General features: G+C 38.4%; 1 pseudogene; it reads left to right on the top strand.

The window, feature by feature from the left end:
- The first annotated feature begins 13,327 nt into the window (after positions 1 to 13,327).
- Positions 13,328 to 15,383, top strand: LOC112664978 (cytokine receptor-like factor 3; annotated as a pseudogene).
- Positions 15,384 to 19,874: the final 4,491 nt, after the last annotated feature.

Genomic DNA, 19,874 nt, shown 5'->3' with positions numbered 1-19,874 from the left:
AAATTCCCTGCTCACAGGGTGTTTATGTTAATGTAGAAAGAGACAATAGGCAGAGAAGCAAACAATAACCTAGTATTACAGATGTAAATAAATGTTTTGAAAAAAAAAAAAAAAGAGAGAGAGATCCAGGTATTTCTGTTAACTATATCACCAAATAGGCTTGTATTGGGAAATATCAGCTTTGACTTCTGACACAGGCTTGGATGCCTGAAACTGAACAACTGAGTCATAAAGGAAAATGATAGACCATTGCAACCTAACTGCATTCCTTAAAAAATATGGTTCTTACCCCAAATAGAAACAAAACTAAAATGTGTATGTTTTGAGGCAGCTAGAGACTGGCACTGCCCTCTTCACTCCCCTTCCAGTGCACATCTCAAGAAGAGGGTGGCCCCCTCCATGTTTAAGTGTCAAGGTGACATAGGAAGCTGAAGAGATAGGTGAAGACAGTGAAGACAGAGCAGTTTGGGGCTTAGAGTTTTCATGCAATTCCTTTGGAGAAATAAGAATTACCACCTGCTTCATAATGCACAGAAAGAAATTCACCGTATTCAAGGCAGAGAAGCTCTCACCTTACTTAAGCAAGGTCTGGCCACATGCCTCCACTACACAATGAATTTGGCTGGGGCTATTCATAATAGTGTGCCCCCATCCCATGCTCGCTCATCTTAATATGTAAATGAAGAACTTATGGAACTCTCCAAGAACCGTGTAAAAACCATGCAAACTGAGACAAATAATAAACATGATAGACCGACAATGGAGATCAAGCCTATGAATAACTGGCAGGACTACAGGGAAATCTAGAAAATGGGACAGAAGGAATAATCCACAGGAAAATGGAAATAGAAATTCTAAAAGTGAAGAATGAGTGTTAAAACCACAACTGAAGGTTTATCCAGAATCAGATAAAATTCACAAAAGGATACCAACATCTAAAACTACTCTTAAAATAGTTAGATTTCAAGCATAAAAAGGAAAAAAGTGAACATTTTTAGTTCCTTACACGCACAGACCCTGAATATTAAAATTCCTCATCAGCATTCTGATCCTAAGTATGTGCTATTCATGTATAACCCCAGGAAGAACGATTTGATTTTGAAGTGATCCAGGCAAGGGGTGTATATGCAGGATATTTGGGAGTGGAAGAATGGGGAAAAGCAGGAGGCAGTTAATACAATGTATTAATACAGCAGAAGAGTTATGTTTAGGAGGAAAATTGCTTCCAGAGGAACATGGCATGAATCAAAGGTGGGAAGGCTGAGAATCCTCAAAAGGGGTCTCTTCCTCCCTCTTTTCCACACAATCAACAATCTCTCTGAAATAGAATGAAAAGGGGAGAAAAGATGGCTGGAGAAATAAAGAAGAATAATAAGAAAATATTGTAAAAAGACAAAACTGAATTTTAACAGGAGAACATAGAGCTTTTTTCTAAATTTTTCACTTTTTTGTTGAGAGGTCTTCAGAAGCTGCAGCACTGCTACTATTCTCCATATCGCTCCCCTTACTTTTTGCAAACTAAATCTTAGACACATCCCTCCAAATGACATGGCAGAAATGGATATTATCTGTAATATTCAGATTAATACTACTTCTAGAATAGTGAGATTCAGTAATGACCACAATTAAGTCTTACAAGGTTCAAAAAGAAAACTAGTACCTCAAGTGGACAATAGTCTCACAGTTTGTCATATCTCCTCAACAGAAATAACCTTTATTTTTTTCATGTACTTGCTTTTGTAGCCTTTTTCAAATCCTTCATGCTTGGATCTATTTTCTGGATTGAGATATATATATATATATATATTTTTTTTTTTTGTCCCAGAATCTGAACATCAATAGTTTCTGACATTTCCCTTAAAACACTGGTGCTTCTTAGAGTCTAATCTCCTTTGCTGCCTCTTGAATTTGATTCTGCACTGTGAGAACTGCGCATGAGATAAGGAAAAGCTTTGGTCAGAAAATCTCTCCCTCCATAGCCCAGATATGTAATTTCCATAAACAGTATCAATCTATGCACTTTATTGACATTAAGCAAAAGGAAAATAGAATAAGTTGATATTTCTAAAAAAATTTAGACGTGTTGACAATATGTGGTCAAGACCTGAACTTTCTTATAAAAATTATTATTTTCTTTAAGAATAATGTACCATGAGCTTTCTACAACGGAGATTCCTGGCCTGGGGAAATTGGTAGCAGAGAATATTTCCAGAGATGTACTCACCCGTATAGAGTTGTATCTTAACTGGAATGCAGGGAGAGAAACAGTGTGCAAATACAGCATTGCAAAAGCAATTTCTTTCAGAGAGATCAAAATGTTTCTGTGAAGCCACTACAACTTCCCCTCTAAAGATACCGTTGCTTGGTCTTCAATGCAGAAGCACCCACATAAACAAAGCATATAATAGAGGAGATGGGGGAATGCAAAATAAACATATTAAGTAAGGACTGGCAGAAAAGGCAGCTTCAAGAACAAAATCATAAGGAATATTTCCCTTTCCATTTTCCACTAGATTTGATTTCTCAAAGATTTCAGATGTTTCCTCTCATTTGGAGAATTCAATTTTCTTATTTAAAATCAGTTTTATTATAGTGAACTTGTTAGGAGTCTGGAGTCAACAATCACTGGCGTTTATCCACAGTGGAGACCAAGTGGGAAACCTACACTTCCACCCTCCCACCTCCTCCCACACACACAATAATGAGGTGCCTCTACCCACTTCCTGCTCAGGTGGAGTCAGAAGAGGCCAGTGGAGAGACAACTTTCATAATCACCCAGTAGGAATGAGACTACCACTAGTGCACTGGCAATAGAAACCATATGGGGTATTGGAACTCCCACTGGGCCAAGCAGTAATAGGATTCCTATCTAAATGTCAACAAAGACTAAGGAACCTGGGTTTTTATAGCCACCAGACAATAATGAGGCAACACCCTCCCTTCTGCTGATGTGGTGTCAGAGATCCTCAGTTAAAAGAAAAGGTTTAAATAAGATCTAGGGTTATAACAATACAAAAAGCTACAGTTTTCAAAAAATAAAAAGATTCATTATACTGAGAATTAGGAGGATTTCAAGCAAAATGAAGAGACAGTAGGTGCCAATATCAAAATGGCAGGGTTGTTAGGCTTTTAAGTGTGCTCCCTACCAGGTGGCATGTTGTAACATTATAATGTAAGAAGTCTCAGACAAACAAACTTACACACTCTGTTGTGGAAGATCACTGAGAGCACATGACCACCAGTTGACCTTTGAGCTGGCCCTGGCAATCAGAGGCTCCTCCCTCCCTGTCCTTGGAATGTGCATTCTGCTTGCTTTTTGTTTTTTGTTCGTGTTTTTGTTTTTTACTTCTGCTTGCATTAAAAAGCAGAAGCTGCCCCCAAGGACACAGCCCTGAGATGGTGATATGGTATTGAGACCATCTGGGTGTAATTAAACCCAGATAAGGCCTCTATATAAAGCTTTAAGATTTGGCCAGTGAGTTAAGAGATCTACTGGTCTTGGGGCTGCCTAAAACAAGCCTCATAGTGCCCTTGAGTTTTAAATCTGCCATCTACCTAATCTGGAGTGGCCTGCCTCTTTCTTTGTCTCTCCTTGCTCTGTGTTTACAAGGGCCAGTTTCAGATTATATCCAGCAAACCCCCAGGAGGTTTCCAAACCAACAAACACATACAAACAGGCAAGTACAAAAGCATTCATATGACATCCTCATTCTCTGTCCTTGTAGACAATGACAAGCACCTTTCATGAAAGTTTTAATCCAAGGTAAATGTAACAATATGTTGACAGCAGGGCCAGCTAACCTTGCAGTCAGAGCAGATGCCAGAATCTTCTATTAAGTGGGGAGGCACAAGACCAAATGAGTCCTAGATTCATTTTGGAGTGCCACCCAAAAAGCTAGTGGGACTCCCCATATTCCCACAAGAACAGAGGTACCTATGCAATATTTCTAAAATACCATGTGTTTGGTCATTACTCATTTCACCAATGCAAAAACTATTTCTTAAAATCTCATATGCTAATTAAAAATTGCCTAGTGCAGTGATTCTCAAATGCTCACAGAATCCATTGGGAGTTATGTTAAAATGTAGACTCTGATTCATTATGTCTGGGTTGAGGGCCTGCGATTCTACATTCTAACAAGCTTGTAGGTAATACCTGTTACTGGTCTCTGAACCCCACTAAAGAGCAAGAGGCTAGTGCAGGGATCCCTGGGTGGCGCAGCGGTTTGGCGCCTGCCTTTGGCCCAGGGCGCGATCCTGGAGACCCGGGATCGAATCCCACATCGGGCTCCCGGTGCATGGAGCCTGTTCCTCCCTCTGCCTGTGTCTCTGCCGCGCGCTCTCTCTCTCTCTGTGACTATCATAAATAAATAAAAAATTTAAAAAAAAAAAAAAAAAAAGAGGCTAGTGCAGATTTAGATGGTGATATTCAAGTGTCAGTTTGAGCCTTCTTTGAAATGCAGACTCCTGATTAGGATCTTTAAAAAGCTCATGAACTACTTGGAATGGGGATCTGAATGAGTCATATCAGGTGTTAAATAATTACTTTGGTGCGAAGTTCATTCTCTCACACACATATGTACTATACAGCTTATATGGATGTATTTTAAAGTACAGACAATATAACGACCCATTCAAATACAATGGGCCCAAACAAAATGTCCATTTGGGAGAGAGAAGGTGAGACAAAGACAGAGACAAAAGACAGAGACAGAGAGGGAAAGGATATAAATGCCACTACTAAGTGTAAAATTTTGGTCAGGCAGTGCCCTTCTGGTTCGACTTTCTCATAGCAACCTAAAGATTTCCAATACAGAGCATAGTAGTTACACATCTGTCTCCTAGTTCAAGCATTTGAACATCACATATAAGCATTTAGCTTTTTTTTTTTTTTTCCAATGTGGAAAGATATGCCCACTGGATGACATGTTTGTGGAGGCAGAGAAAAATTAAGGCCATTCCACCTCAAGTTTAGCATTAGCACAAGTACAGCCATCTTAGGCCCCTGTGAATAGGAGCTGAACTCTTCAGGAAAAACTGCAGAATGTCCTCGGCAGGGAATCCCGTATCAGAAAGACAACAGAGCCCACACCCGTGGTAGAAAGCCCCATATTAGAATGAAAACAGAGCTCAATGCCCTTGAAACCCCATATCAGAATGTAAACAGAACTTGAGAAATTCCTCCACCCCTTCTGAAAATCCCCTAGATCAGCCTATAAAAAACCCAGCTGTAACCCATTTCGGGGTCCAAGTCCCTGCTCGACTGTGTCGGGTATACTTGGACCCAAGCTCGAGCTTGCAAATAAACCCTTGTGCGTTTGCATCAGTGTCAGCTCCTTGATGGTTTCTCGGATTCGCAATCTTGGGCACAACAATGTTATAATGAGCTTTGTTTATTAATAGGCTTGCACCTAAAAGCAATGTTACTAGTCACTGCTATTGGAGCCACGTGTGAATTGCTGTTGTTAGCATCCATCAGCATTAAACACAATAGGCTCCCTTGATATCAATATGTATTGTTTATACCACTGCCATCTAATCAAATTAGATGAGTTCTTATCCCAGCCAACTGAAAATTAAGTATAGCTGTATAGTATAATCTCATAAAATATTATTGCTTTGGTTAGTAACAAAATACACTACGATATATTTCCTCCTTTTAGGTATATGAAGATATATCCACCCATATTATTGATAGTTATGCTGTGCACTGATATACTGAATGCAGCTCGTTCTCTATTTTACTAATGGCCTCAGATTAGTCATTTTCAACATAATTCAAGGCTTTGACTCTGATTCCAAATAATTCAGAAGCTCTGCATTTGGCATTTTTGGTTACTTCATCTTCATCTCTGATTTAACCAGGTCACTTACGATGGAGACAATTACTTAGATTAAATTCTAAATTTAAAAAAATGTTAAGGGCAGCCCAGGTGGCTCAGCAGTTTAACGCCATCTTCAGCCCAGGGCGTGATCCTGGAGTCCTGGGATCGAGTCCCAAGTCAGGCTCCCTGCAAGGAGCCTGCTTCTCCCTCTGCCTCTCTCCCTCCTCTTTGTGTTTCTCATGAACAAATAAATTAAATCTTTAAAAAAAAAATTTAAGCTCATGTTTAGAAAACTCATGTTTGGCAAGCACTTATACTAAAAACTGAGATATAAAGATTAATAAGATAAGGGCACGAACCCTTGAGAACACATAATATGGAAAGAGAGACAGATATAAACAAATGATAGTTGATCATTGTAATGGGGTGACATAAGTGTTGCTAGAAGTTGTACCAAGTGATGTGTAAAGAATAATGCAGGGTAGGGATATTTTGGGGTACAGTCAGTTGAGTGTTTGACTCCAGGTTGTGGCTCAGGTTGTGATCTCTGGGCCATAAGATTGAGCCCTGAGTAGGCTTCTGCACTCAGTGTAGAGTCTGCATAAGACTCTCTCTCCCTCTGCTCCTCCCCACCACATTCTCTCTCTAAAATAAATAAATAAATAAATCTTTTTAAAAAGGAAGAAGCAGAGCACCTGGAAGGCTCAGTGGTTGAGCATCTGCCTTTGGCTCAGGGTGTGATCCTGGGACCCCGGATCAAGTCCCACATCAGGCTTCCTGCATGGAGCCTGCTTCTCCCTCTGCCTGTGTCTCGGCCTCTCTCTCTCTATGTGTGTCTCTCATGAATAAATAAATAAAATCCTTAAAAAATATATAAATAAATAAATAAGAAGAATGCAGGGTAAGGAATAACCAACTGCATAAATCAGGAAAAATTTCAGAGACAGTTTTATTCTCTTAGCTTTGTCAGAAGAGCAAGGGGAACACAGAAAGTTAAGAGAAGAGGAACATTCTTACAGAAAGAAAACCCATGAAAAAGAAAGGCACGAAATTATAAATGACACCATGTATTCAGAAATTGTCAAGGTGTGGTGAGTGGCAGGAATTGGAGCTGGAAAGTCAACTGCTGCCATAACATAAGGAACCTAGCATGCCAAGTTAAGGCATCTGGACTTTGTTCAGGTGGCAGCATTTATCGAAGGAAGTTATAAAGAAAAAAAGTGATAGAAAATGCAATTTTGAGGAAGTCAAGTCTGTGGTAATATGGAGACTTACTTAGAGGAAACTTAAATGAAGCCAAGGAGACCAAGAACAAGGGAAATGCAATGGCTTGAACAAGACAGATAAGGCTGAATATGTTCAATGACAATGAACACAGATTCTGAATTCCAGAGGATTGTCTTGACAGATGTGTGAGCACTTGGATATGGGGTTGAAGAACAGCCACCCCTTGAACCTGTATCATGTAAGATAGAATTCTCATTGTTTGACTTAACATCTAATGCTTTCAACCTCATCCTTTCTTTAATTCTCCCTTCTGAACAAGTTGGGTTCTGAGAAGCTGTTGGGTTGGCAAGAAAATTAACTTGACAGATGAATCATCCTAACAGAGTGACTATTACAGCCCACTTTACATAACTGCCATGTAAGATATTTGCATCGTCCTAGGACTCAACTTGAGTATGTGCCTCTGTATCCTGACAGAAAAGTTTAGAAAAGGAAATGTAGCCACCATTAATCCTCTAGTGAACCAGGGTTTAAGGTTGTGTTTGGCTGCATGTAATACTACTGTGAACAAACCACAGAATTATTAGACACACACACAGTGCTGCAGTATTACACAATTCCCGAGAATCTCATACATATTTCAGCCTTTAGAATTTGGTCCAGTGTGTCCCATATGCAGAGGCTGCAATGTGAATGGACACCCCACCCCACCGCAGGGCTTACGCAATGCGTTGGTTATGAGAGAAGAAGGTAGTCCAGGCTGATATAGCTGCTTGAGTTTCATTTTCCTGCTCTGCCATCTCTGGCATGATATTGCCTCCTGATTGCAAGGTGACTGCTGCAACTCCAGAAATTGTGCCCACATTCTGGGCAGGACAAACAGAGAGGAAATAGAGAGTCTTCTCTAAAGTCTCTGAGACAGCCATCTCAAGATCATTTGCTTGTATCTCATGACTAGAACTGAGTTGCATTGCCTTCTGTAGCTGCAAAGGAGTCTGGGAATATTAGTATGATATTGCACAGAGAAAATCAGAATTCTGTTAGTAAAGGACAAGGGAGTAAGGATATTAGATAGGCAGTAAAGTCAAGGTACATTATCTGACTGAATTATCCAGTAATCTGAATTCAGACACTGTCTAAAGACACTGAGGATGAGGAAGGGTTGAAGAACATGGCACCCTACACACAATCCAGAATATTCTCCCCTGATTTATCATCTACTATCTTACATATGTTATATATGTGTTTTATTATCTCTTTCCAAATTGAAAATAAGTTTGATGGAGGCAGGAATTTTTCTCTTTGGTTACATCCTGTATTGAAACTTGACTTGAAATCTGCTTGAAACTGTGACTAGTACAAAGTAAATACTAGTACTAAGTAAATACTTAGTGTTTGATACATGAGTAAATGAATATTAATCCTAGCCAGGGAATCCATGAGACTCAGCTCTCCCTTACAACATGGCAGAAAGGGCAGAAAGGATGAACTAAATATGTGCTACTGAGATGTCCCCATTTACTTCCTGGTGAAATTCTTTGGAACTTTAAAAAGAAACTTTCTAAAAACTGATCCATAAATTAGTTGCAAGGTCTCACAGATACCACTAATGGGCTCTGTATTAAGAAAAAAAATCAGAAGGTAGAACTAAACACAATACAACTTTTCCTATAACCCATGGAGCTTGAAGCAAATTCTTCAGGCAGGAGGACAACAGCAAAAAGAACAGGGCTAGAAATTGCTACCAGGAGGAGCAGCTGAGAGAATCTTCTTTTCCAAAGATGCCATTAGGAAGAGCAGATGTCCTCCAGCCAGGAAGACATCTGAATTTGGAGATTTCTGGGGTTCTCTGCCATTCCAAGTGATTACTTTCACAGAAAGAGATCATTGTCTCTGATTTTCCACTTTTCATGAGTGAGGAGACTCTAAGGATTGATGATATCCATTACATACTTGACTGAAAAGAGGAGAATGTCACTTTTCCCCTCTGGCAAAAGTGGTCTGTGGGTCAGTGAGACCAGGGAGGGAGCCCTCAGAGAGGGAAAGAGTTAGAAATACAAGATGAGAATTCCTTGAATAGAAAGATGCAAAATAGAAACTTGACAGTTTCATAGCACAGAAAGTCCAGACTAGGAATTATAGGAAAAATGAACAGATAGTGTGTTAAGCTACTTACCTACAGAGTATGCAGTCTGGCATCCTAAAGATCTACCAGGTGAAAATGCTGGAATCAAAATCTTCAGTAATTTGAATGAATAATCTATTAATTACCTCTCATGATGGGATAGTAATTGCCTCAGTTTTGGTCTGAGACTTGCCTTGAATTAAACTAACCAACTGCAGAGACATGGGTTATAAGGGTAAAACAATAAAAATTAAAATACCTACCTTCTTATTATAGATGAGTCAACTGAAAGTGTTATACAGTTACTCTGGGATTTCACCTGTGTTGATATATTAGGGATCAAAAAGAATATATTAGAATAAATTTTGTGCTCGTTAAATTCCACTTAAGATAGCTTTCCTGTGTAATTTTATTGATCTAATAGGAAATTATCAGATAATATTTCATTAAACCGAGATCTGCACCTCAAATGCACTTAACATTCTTCCACTAAACAAGGGGCATGTTTTCTGCTTCTAGGTTCTCAAAAGTTGAAAATAAAAAGTACAGTTTTATACATAAGAAGATAAAGACATCAACATTGTTGATATAAAAATTTTTATAATGTAGATATAAAATTAAAGAGATGGCATTTTGCCATCTGAAGAATCCTAGGCTAAGAGAAAACCATGTTCAGATCCTTGTGATGCCATTTCCTCACCATGTGACCTTGGGTGATGCACTGTGGATTTCTGAAATCCAGCTCCCTAATCTTTGAAATTAAGATCTGAATATCTTTTTCCTCATAATAAGTTATTTAGTGGAAAAACTAGGCAAATATGCTTAGCACTCTGCCAAGCAAACAGCTGTTTCTTGATAATTGTTTGTCAAATATAAAACCAAATAAGTCTTTAAAAAAGTGAGCCAAGAGAGTAAAACAAAGCCATCCTGACCAGCTTTTTCTATTTTAGAATAAGAAACCTGTGTATGAGATTTGATGGACCATGAAAAACCTCCCACCTGAAGTTATTTCCCCTCCTGGCCCTGCTTTTCAAGTAGAGGCTAAGAAATCTCTCCTGGGTGCAATTACTGGTGAATAAGCCTGAATCCCAACATAGCAAAGGTAACAGTGTGACCTCTTTCTAGGGATTCAGTTTTTTTAAAAAGATTTGGTGGTAGATAAGGGGTTTGCTTTTTGATGTTTGACCTCTCCTATTATACTCAGCTTGATTTATTATGCAGCCATCATAGGCCCCAGGATGCTTATCTTTGGGACCTGTGACAGTGTTGGATAAATTCCAGTATAAATCATACAAAATGACTTCTCTGAATTGCTATAGATTTAGACACTCTAAAGAGTTACATTTCTATCTTATCGATCCATGTGAAAATATTTCAATTATGCATGAAAATGTTTCTTCCAAATTCCTCATTGGCTGAGTTGAATATTCACACAGAGCAAAGAGCAAAAGGTAAACCTCATACATACTGGGAATAAGTTGTTTTCTAGTAATTAGTCAAGGAGGAAGTATTTCTGGGTTTACTGAGGTGTGGCTAACTTATAACCAGGTCTGGTACTCTAGATATGGAGACCTTGCTTCATTGACCTCTACAACCATCTCTTACCCATGCCACATCCTGATAAATTCAATGCTCAGAGAATCTTGATTCTAGCCCTTGAGTGAAAGATTCTGCTATGTCACTGCCAAGTTTTGTTTATGCCCCTACCTCTAAAATGATTGACATCTGCTCATAAGATCAGGTATCAGTTGTGGAAATCAGGATTAATACAATATCGGCCATTACCTGACTCACACAGATAAACTGAGAGATAACAACTTAATACAACCACAGTCCAACAACCCCTAAAGAAGATAAAGGAGATCTCTTAGGATTGATGAAACTAAATAACACTTCGGGTTTTAGGCAGTCATATCAGCCTCTTTTATGAAGTTTCATTGGTAGGGACCAATGGTAGGGACACTTGGCTTTCAGCTGAATAAGAGGAGTGATAGTTGAGCAAACAACAGACTCTGTGCATATCGATTGGCATGTGACAAAGTGACAGGAAGGAAGCATTTGGTATTCTAGAAAGAAGAGATAGGTAGATCTAAGCCATCTAGTTCTGTCTCATTATCTCACTCTTCTGGGACCAAAAGAAGGGAAACACCAGAAAAGGAATTTTAAGGGCAGTTGGTCTCTTTTGGGCCAGGGCTAATGAAAGAGTATTAAATCTCAGTCAGTGGCAATCCCCATGTATCCATCACACTAGGTCCTATTCTTCTCTTTGAAGGGAGAACATGAAATCATTTGCCAAAACAAGGTCCAAAATATCTGCTATTCTCCTAAGACCACTAACAAAGCAAAATAATCTCCATACCTTGTTTTTTTTAAGGTTAGTGACATTTCCGTTAAGAAGTGCTCAGAGAAAAAAGCCAGAATCCCGAAAGTCCCCCAAAGATATTCAAGGTATCTTATCCCTACAGATTTTCACCTATTTCAACTCCAGGATTCCACAAAAACTGGGCCTGAGTTGGGATAGCTTATGTGTGGTGCGTTTCCATTATCCCCCATCCTATATCCAAACCCAGCATTGCTGCTCAGATCACACCTGTTCTCAAAGCCCTTCTCAAAACAGTACTTCATCTGTTTCCCTTCCTGAGATCCCAGAACAAAATAAAGATCTAAGTAAACAACTCAACACATCATTGTATAAGCTATGGCTCTCTGGGCTACTTTGGGAGTTCTCCTGACTCTTTTTAAGAACTGTGGCTATAAGAATTAATGCAATTTCTAAGTGAAGCCTTACAAATTTTCCATAAGTGCTCAATGCACTTGTCAGTATGAATTTCATAGATACCAAGAGGGATTTGATCACATGCCATCTCAGTCAAGACCCACTTTATTCTTCCTCTGTTGAGGGTCACAGAGTAGTAGAGGTAGAGGCCTTATACTTCATGTCTGTTGGGTGAAATGTACTAAGAAACCAGGTGAAAGGAAAAGCTTTTTACCCTTGGGCAAAGGCCTGGGCACTCTGACTCTCACCAGCTCCAACAATTCACTCTTCTTCACGTCTCATCCAACTCAGCAGGACCTTTATCTCTACCTCTCAAGCTCATCTCCCCACCTTGCCTAGTACTTGCCTTATGACCTTTCTAACTAAGAGACTGTATTACCTCCTATCTAGTTGCTCCTAGCTCCAATTGATGTCATACTCTACTGCCCCATCAATCCTCCTGAAGCATGCTCAAGACCTCTGATATATGTCACCCTTTAGTCTTTATGCAAACACTGACCTGGAATATGAGGTCTTCTAGATTCTGGCCTTGCCCTCTCATCTCTATGCTCTGGTCCTATTAGAGTTCTTATCCTAGGTTTTGTACTGCCTCTGTATACAGCATGCCCTTGAGACTCTCTGTTAGTCCCCTTCCTGGAACTGCTGCCTTCTGTCTTCCCTCTTAATACCCAAATACAATTCTTGGATCCAGATCAAACTCTGGCTCAACCATGAAGCATTCCCTGATCTTCCACCCTTGGACTGCTCACTTTCTCCCTTGTGCTCTCTTAGTAAATCAGACTGCATTTCCTTCTAGCCATGATCACAGTGTCCTTTATTTTATTGTTCAGTAGATTGGGAACTCAGAGAATGTAAAACTGTTACCTGGTATAACTTAGGATCTGTCATTGCAGGCATAGGAGCCTGGCACAGAATACAAATATGATAAATATTGAATGATTTCACTGGCTGGTCTGGATCTCCTATTTTACCACCTGGGTGTTTATTTACAGAGGCCTATGTTTTATGTTTCAATGGTTAAGAGTTCAGTCTTTGGGAGCCAAACTATCTGGATCTTGGCTCTGTCCCCTAATATCTGTGTTACCTTGGGCAAATTACTGCATAGGGATAATTATATGGACTTCACATAGTCAAAGAATTAAACAAGTTGATATGAGTAAAGCATTTAGAACAGTGCCTGGCACACAGTAAACAGTCAAAAAAGGTTAGCAGAGTCATTTAGCTACATTCTCCCTCATGCCTATGATCATTGAAGAAAAAAGAACAAAGTGGTAAGTTGTACTGGGGTTTTATTTAGAATAAGCCAGGGAGAGAAAGGGTCTAGATCAGAAAAAGCTGGGCATGTTCTGCAGTCCAGGAGGACAGTGGGCCAGGATGAAGTTCACTGAGACAGAAAGAGGTGGGTGAGTCCAGAGTCCCAGATGGGCAGAAAGGTTAGAGTTTGTGATAGCAGCACCAGGAACAGCATACAAAATGCCTAGCCACAAGGCATATGTTGCTTGCTGTCTGTTCCACATTTGCTTTCTCTTTCAACAGGCAGTCCTAGAAACCCAAGTAACAGAGTCAGAAGAAACCAAAGGTCCCACACGGGCCCAGCCCCATGGAAGAAGAAACTTAAATCTCTCTCTTTTCATGTGACCTAACTGGAGCGTATGCAGCCCACACATCCCCCGGGCTAATACCCTTTACATCTCAATCTTCTACATCATTCCATGCCTTTTTCTTGTAACCTTCACAGTTATAGGTCACCACTCTAGGCAACATATGAGCTGTGGGGAACGCAATGCCAAACGACAACTCTTGGATTCGTCCTTCTGTATCTAACTCATTTTCTTCTCATAAAACATTCAAAGCTTTTAAAATTATTACTTTATTCCTGAGTAATAATGTTGTTGAAGCTTATAAAAATCATTTCAGTGTTAATTCCCCTAGCTCAACTTTCTTAAATTCTTCCTTAGAAGTTGTATATAATTTAACCAGAAAAAGTGTTGTTGTTGTTTTTTTTTCTCAAAACCAACTGGAGTAATTAGAAAATAGATGAAGAGAGGAAAATTAAATAACTACTAAGTGAACATAGAGTTTGGAGTTGGAAGTTAGAAATTAGGTTTACCAACTAGTCAGCCTGGTTCACTGACTTCTTCTTTGTTATAAATTGATCACTTGACCTGGCCCTTTGCCCCCTAGGCATTCGTACCATCAACCACAGGCTGAGAGGTACCATATGCAGCCAAATAGAACTTTTTTTTTTTTTTTTAATTTTTTTTCTCATTGCCAACGCTACACAACCAATCTGGAAGGAGCAAAAGTCATGCTGAAGGCAGTTCAGGCATAACCTATCAAAGAATGTTGGCTTTCTTCAGAGTCCATTTCTCCCTCAAAAGAGCTACATCAGGTGGTGAATGGCTCGGTGAGGGCTGGGAAATGAAGAACCTGAAAGCACAGCTACCAGCCATGTAAGCTGGTAAAGGGGACTCTAGAACTGCACCTGAGCTGCTTTTGCAGGAGACACAGGAGCAGGGTATGGATTATTACTTTTCTGGGAATTGAGTCTATACATCTCTCATCAAGATTCTCAAAAATGGACCAAACTTAGACAGGATTAACTCATTGTTCCAGAGATCAAAAAGAGAACATCACAAAGGATGTCCTGATATAGCATTTTAGTGATTTAAAGGGAAGCTTCAGGATAAACAGTTGGTGTCTCTCTTATAAGAAGTGGACACCACTGAGCAGGAGACTAGTAAACCAATAGATGACTTCTAGAAGTCCTAGAGCATGGAACTAACACTGCAGAGGATTTAATCTGAGAAGGAGGGATCACCAGTCTTGGCGGTGTATGAAAACAGAATGAGAAACTGGGGTACTTTACAAAAAAAGTCTCACATATCCAGTAGGATAGGTTTCCAGAAATGACCTTACTTGTAGATGTGCTTTGTTTATCCAGTCAATTGGATGACTCAGTTCTTAATATAGTGAAAGACTACATTTTAAACCATGTATGGTGGCATCCTACCCACTAGAACATATACAAGAACTAATAAAGAACCCTGGAAGCAACACAGTACAATGGTATGATGTGGATGGTAACTTTGGAGCCCAAGATTATAGGCACCAGTTCTGTAAATGTACTTCCAATCACTTTGAGGATATACATGTAACCACGACATGAAACTCACAGCATTGCACATAGACTCCAATGTTGATGATCAGTTCTGATGGAGGAGATGGCTGATAGGAGTCAAGTGCTTGCAGCATCCCCCAGATATGTCATTCCACATTGGTGACTCATGAGTGAAAAGCTGGCCTTGAGAGGTACTGTCTGAGCAATCAAAGAAATGGAATACACCAGAATGATTCTCAATCCAGCTCCAGCACTCCAATTTATGTCTGTGGGCAGACATTAACACTCATAGTTGAAGGAGAAATGTAACTAGACAAGAGACAAATAGGAGTGTATGCACAGCACAGGATGGATGTGACTATGTAGAAGCATTGTGCATTAGCGCAAATGTTACCATTTTTTAAGAAAAATATAATCAGCTGCCCAAAGTTACTTCTGGACAAAAGAGTCAGTAGGACTCTCCCATTTGACATTGAAACTGTGACTCTAGGAACCACCAATAAATAACAAAGGCAGAAACTTCAAACTTTAAAGAACTATTAGCTTGAATAACAAAGTGAATGTTGATTGGTTACTTGATTAATAGTAGGGTTTTCTTTACTTTGGATGCTTGTTTTTCTATCTTGGATAGAAAACGTTAGCATTTTAGATTTTTGGATGACTGGCTTTGGTTTGTGAGGTTTTAACACAGCTGTTCTGAGCCTAGTTTAGTTGTAATTGCTAAAAAGGGCTGGATCCATCTCTCAGGCTATTGGAAATAGCAAATGTTTACTGGATTCATTTTGGAATATTTTAGCAATAAGATACTTGAATGTTGTGGATGAAACCATAATGCAGTTGATTTTAGTTTTAGCATAATGTTAATTACAATATCACATCATAATAAAAATCAAATTGGCCATAGAAGTATGGGTACAGAAGGATGTATACCCTTTCAGTGCACTTCTTCTTAAAGGTGGTTATTAGAACTGAAAAAAATACAATATTATTTGATTAAATTTCCATCCAAGTCTAGGTAAAACTTAGAATAAAACAATGGGAATAGACCTAATGAAGCCAGAGTTCTGTAATATACCTTCTTCTTGCACTTGTTACATGAGTATGCTAATATACTCTCCATATACAGGTATTTTGTGAGGAATATTGACTTTATCCCATGTTCAATCATCTTAAATCCCAAAACCATTGCAATTTTTGCATTTTCAAATGCTTTGACCAAGTGTCAAAGCATTTTCCTTTACTGTTTCTTTGCAATTCAATTCAAAATAGTCTAAAGAACTTTTAGAGGGTAAAAGTACTTATGGAAATAGTATGCACAGCAGTGTTAACCATTTTATATGTATGTAATATGCACATGTGCATATCAGCCTCAGTGACACCCCTGTACTATTTGTAGGATATGATTTGCAGTCAGTCCAGTTTAACGTCAGTTTGATAAATGGTGTTTCAGTGCACCAAACATAGGGTAAACATTTGACCTATTTTTTAAATTTAAATTTGTGTAAAATATTTGAAGGATTTATTTATTTTATAACTACCTGACTTGCTATACAAGCCTACAGATTTTTCTCTGAAATGTGATTTTTATTCCATTTTAACCAGTTCAAAAATGTACGTAAGGGCAAGTTTGATTTCTTTTGTAAGGTAATTTATTTGGGAATTCAAATTCTCTGTTAAGTAATCATGACCTTTTCTCCTTGCCTTTTTATATAGTAAATAAGTAGTTATTTTAAGATGTGTTAGATGTTTCTCTGGCTTCTATCTACTTGCTCACCTTCTTTCTCCATCTCCTGTACCTTTTACCAGACACAGGCTGCTTTCAAGTTATGACATTCTCACTTATCTGCTGTAAAGGGTGATACCAGCTACATTTATGCTAGAGTATTAGAGTTATTGTCCTATGCACTAGCAGTCTGAGTGACACAGGAAAACTTGTCACATAATGCTGAAGAATGGTGCTGAGCACTTTGAGAAATATAAGAATGGCATGAGTCAAGAACTGTTCCAGCCCTCAGTCTTGTTTAAGAGAGAGTGCTAATATACTTGGAATAGTACTACTAATATATGATGATGTATTTAAAAGCAACTTATGTGCTCTCGGCTATAAATGCATCAAGGATTCAAAATGAAATCAGAGAAATTTGATTTGACCTCTAGTCCAGTGATGACAGTACTGATCAAGGAACGTTGCTTTGAATGAGTTGAGTGACCATTAAGGATTGATAGGATTTGGCTAAACAGCAGGGACATAGATGATCACATGGTGGCAAACACAGTAGAAAGATACACACACACAAATAAATGAACACAGCACATTTTTATGAAGATGCATTTGCTTAGAGTGGGTAGTACAAGGTTTAAAGGCCAGGAGCTCTGGGATTTTTGTTTAATTTTTGCTCTTAAAGCAGGATTATATACAATGAAATAGATACTTTCATAATATTATTATGGACCAATGTGGGAACATCTGCCTAGGTGGAGGTGGTGCTATTTGTTGAGAAAGACCTAGAAATCATTCAGTTCCAGATTGCAAACAAGTGTCTCATGGGCAGAATATAGTCCACAAACATTTTCATGGCCCAAATAGTAATAAGCAAATTTGAACTAATATTTAAAAATTGAAAATTTCACATCAAAACCTGGATTTCTGGATTCACCTAAAAAAATCACATGAAGCACAATACATTCACATCTCTGCATGCAAATAATATGCCATTGCAGAGGGCTGCCTCCTTTGGATAGTGCATGACTGCTCTAGGTTGGCACAGTGCCCAGCTAGTCTTTTTAGAATAAGACTATATACCTGTAGGCTCCAATCCATCTGCAAAAGAGATAGAAAATGTAGGTGGAGAAAATGGACTATTAGGAATAAGTCAACCATAGAAGAAAATTTGTGTTAAAGGAAGCATAAATTCATTTAAAATGTAGAATAGGAGTTGATGATAGACCAAACATCCAAATTATCCATGTGGTAATTGGAAATATGAAACTGCCCCTCAGGAGTGAAGCCAAAATAGAGAGATATTTGAAAGTAATAACCTTAAAAGGGGTAAGTGAAACATGCAAATGAATGAGAGATATAGAAAGAATAAAGCCTTAGATAAAAGTTGAATTTGACAGATGGAGTATATTTTGATGACAGAGATAAAAAAATTCATCATACCTGTATCTTTTTTCTAACCCCAGCATAATGAGCCTACAGTATTATATTGGTTTCAGATGTACAATATAATGAGATAATTCTATCCATTATTCAATGCTCATCAAAATAAGTGTATTCTTAATGTCCCTTATGTCTCTGGTAACTATCAGTTTGTTCTCCATGGAGTTAAGTGTCTATTTTGGGGGTTGTCTCTATTTTCTTTGTTCATTTTCACTTTTGGTTCTTAAATTCCATATATAAGTGAAATCATATGATACTTGTCTTTCTCTGACTTATTTCACTTAGCATTATACCCTCTATATTCCATCCATGTTGTTGCAGATGTAAGATTTCACTCATTTCCATAGCTGAGTAATATTTCATTGTACATATACACCACTTTTCTTTCATCCATTCATCTACCAATGATAGTTGGATTGCTTCCATAATTTGGCTATTGTAAATAATGCTGCAATAAACATAGAGGTGTGCATAATTTTGAATTAGCATTTTCATATTCTTCTGTTAAATACCCAGTAGCAGAATTAGTGGGGTTTATATGATAATTCTATTTTTAATTTTTTGAGGTGCCTCCATACTATTTTCCACAGTGGCTTTGCCAGTTTGCATTCCTGCCAATCTGTATTTGAGAGTTCCTTTTTCTCCACATCCTTGCCAATACTTGTTATTTCTTGTGGTTTTTATTTTAGCCATCTGACAGGTATGAGATGATAGCTCATTTTGATTTTAATTTGCATTACCCTGATGATGAATGGTGCTGAGAATCTTTTTGTGTCTGTTGGCCATCTATCTGTATGTCTTCTTTGAAGAAATGTCTGTTCATGCTTTCTGCCATTTTTAATTGGATTATTTGTTTTTTTGGTGTTGAGTTGCAGAAGTTCTTTATATATTTGATATACTAACCCTTGATCAAATATGTCATTTGAAAGTATCTTCTCCCATTCAGTAGATTGTCTTCTCTGCTTTGTTGATTTTTTCCTTTGCAGTGCAGGCAATTTTTATTTTGATTTAGTCTCAGTAGTTTATTTCTGCTTTAACTTCCCTTCCCTCAGGACACATATCTAGAAAAATGTTGCTACGACCTACATAAGAGAAATTACTGCCTGTGCTCTCTTCTATGATATTTATGGCTTTAGGTCTTACATTTAGGTCCTTCAACTATGTTGAGTTTTTGTGTATGGTGTAAGAGAGTGGGCCAGTTTTCTTCTTTTGCATGTAGCTGTCCAGTTTTCCAACACCATTTGTTGAAGAGACTGTCTTTTCCCCACTGAGTATTGTCAAAGTTTAATTGTCCATATACTCATGGGCTTGTCTCTGGGCTTTCTGGTCTATTATATCATTCTGTGTGCTTATTTTTGTGCCAATTCCATGCCATTTTGATCACTACAATTTTGTGGTATATTTTGAAATCTGGAATTATGATAATTTCAGTTTTGTTCTTCTTTTTCAAGATCACTTTAGCTATTCAGGGTCTTTTGTGGTCCCATACAAATTTTAGGATTTTTTTTGTTCTGTGAAATATGCTGTTGGTGTTTTGATAGGGACTGCGTTAAATCTGTAAATTGATTTGGGTCATATGGCCATTTTAACAGTATTTGTTCTCCCAGTCCATGAGCATGGAATGTCTTTCCATTTGT

Source organism: Canis lupus, chromosome 17 (assembly GCF_003254725.2).
Source record: "Canis lupus dingo isolate Sandy chromosome 17, ASM325472v2, whole genome shotgun sequence".
Taxonomy (NCBI): domain Eukaryota; kingdom Metazoa; phylum Chordata; class Mammalia; order Carnivora; family Canidae; genus Canis; species Canis lupus.
This window is presented reverse-complemented; position numbering and strand designations above follow the sequence as displayed.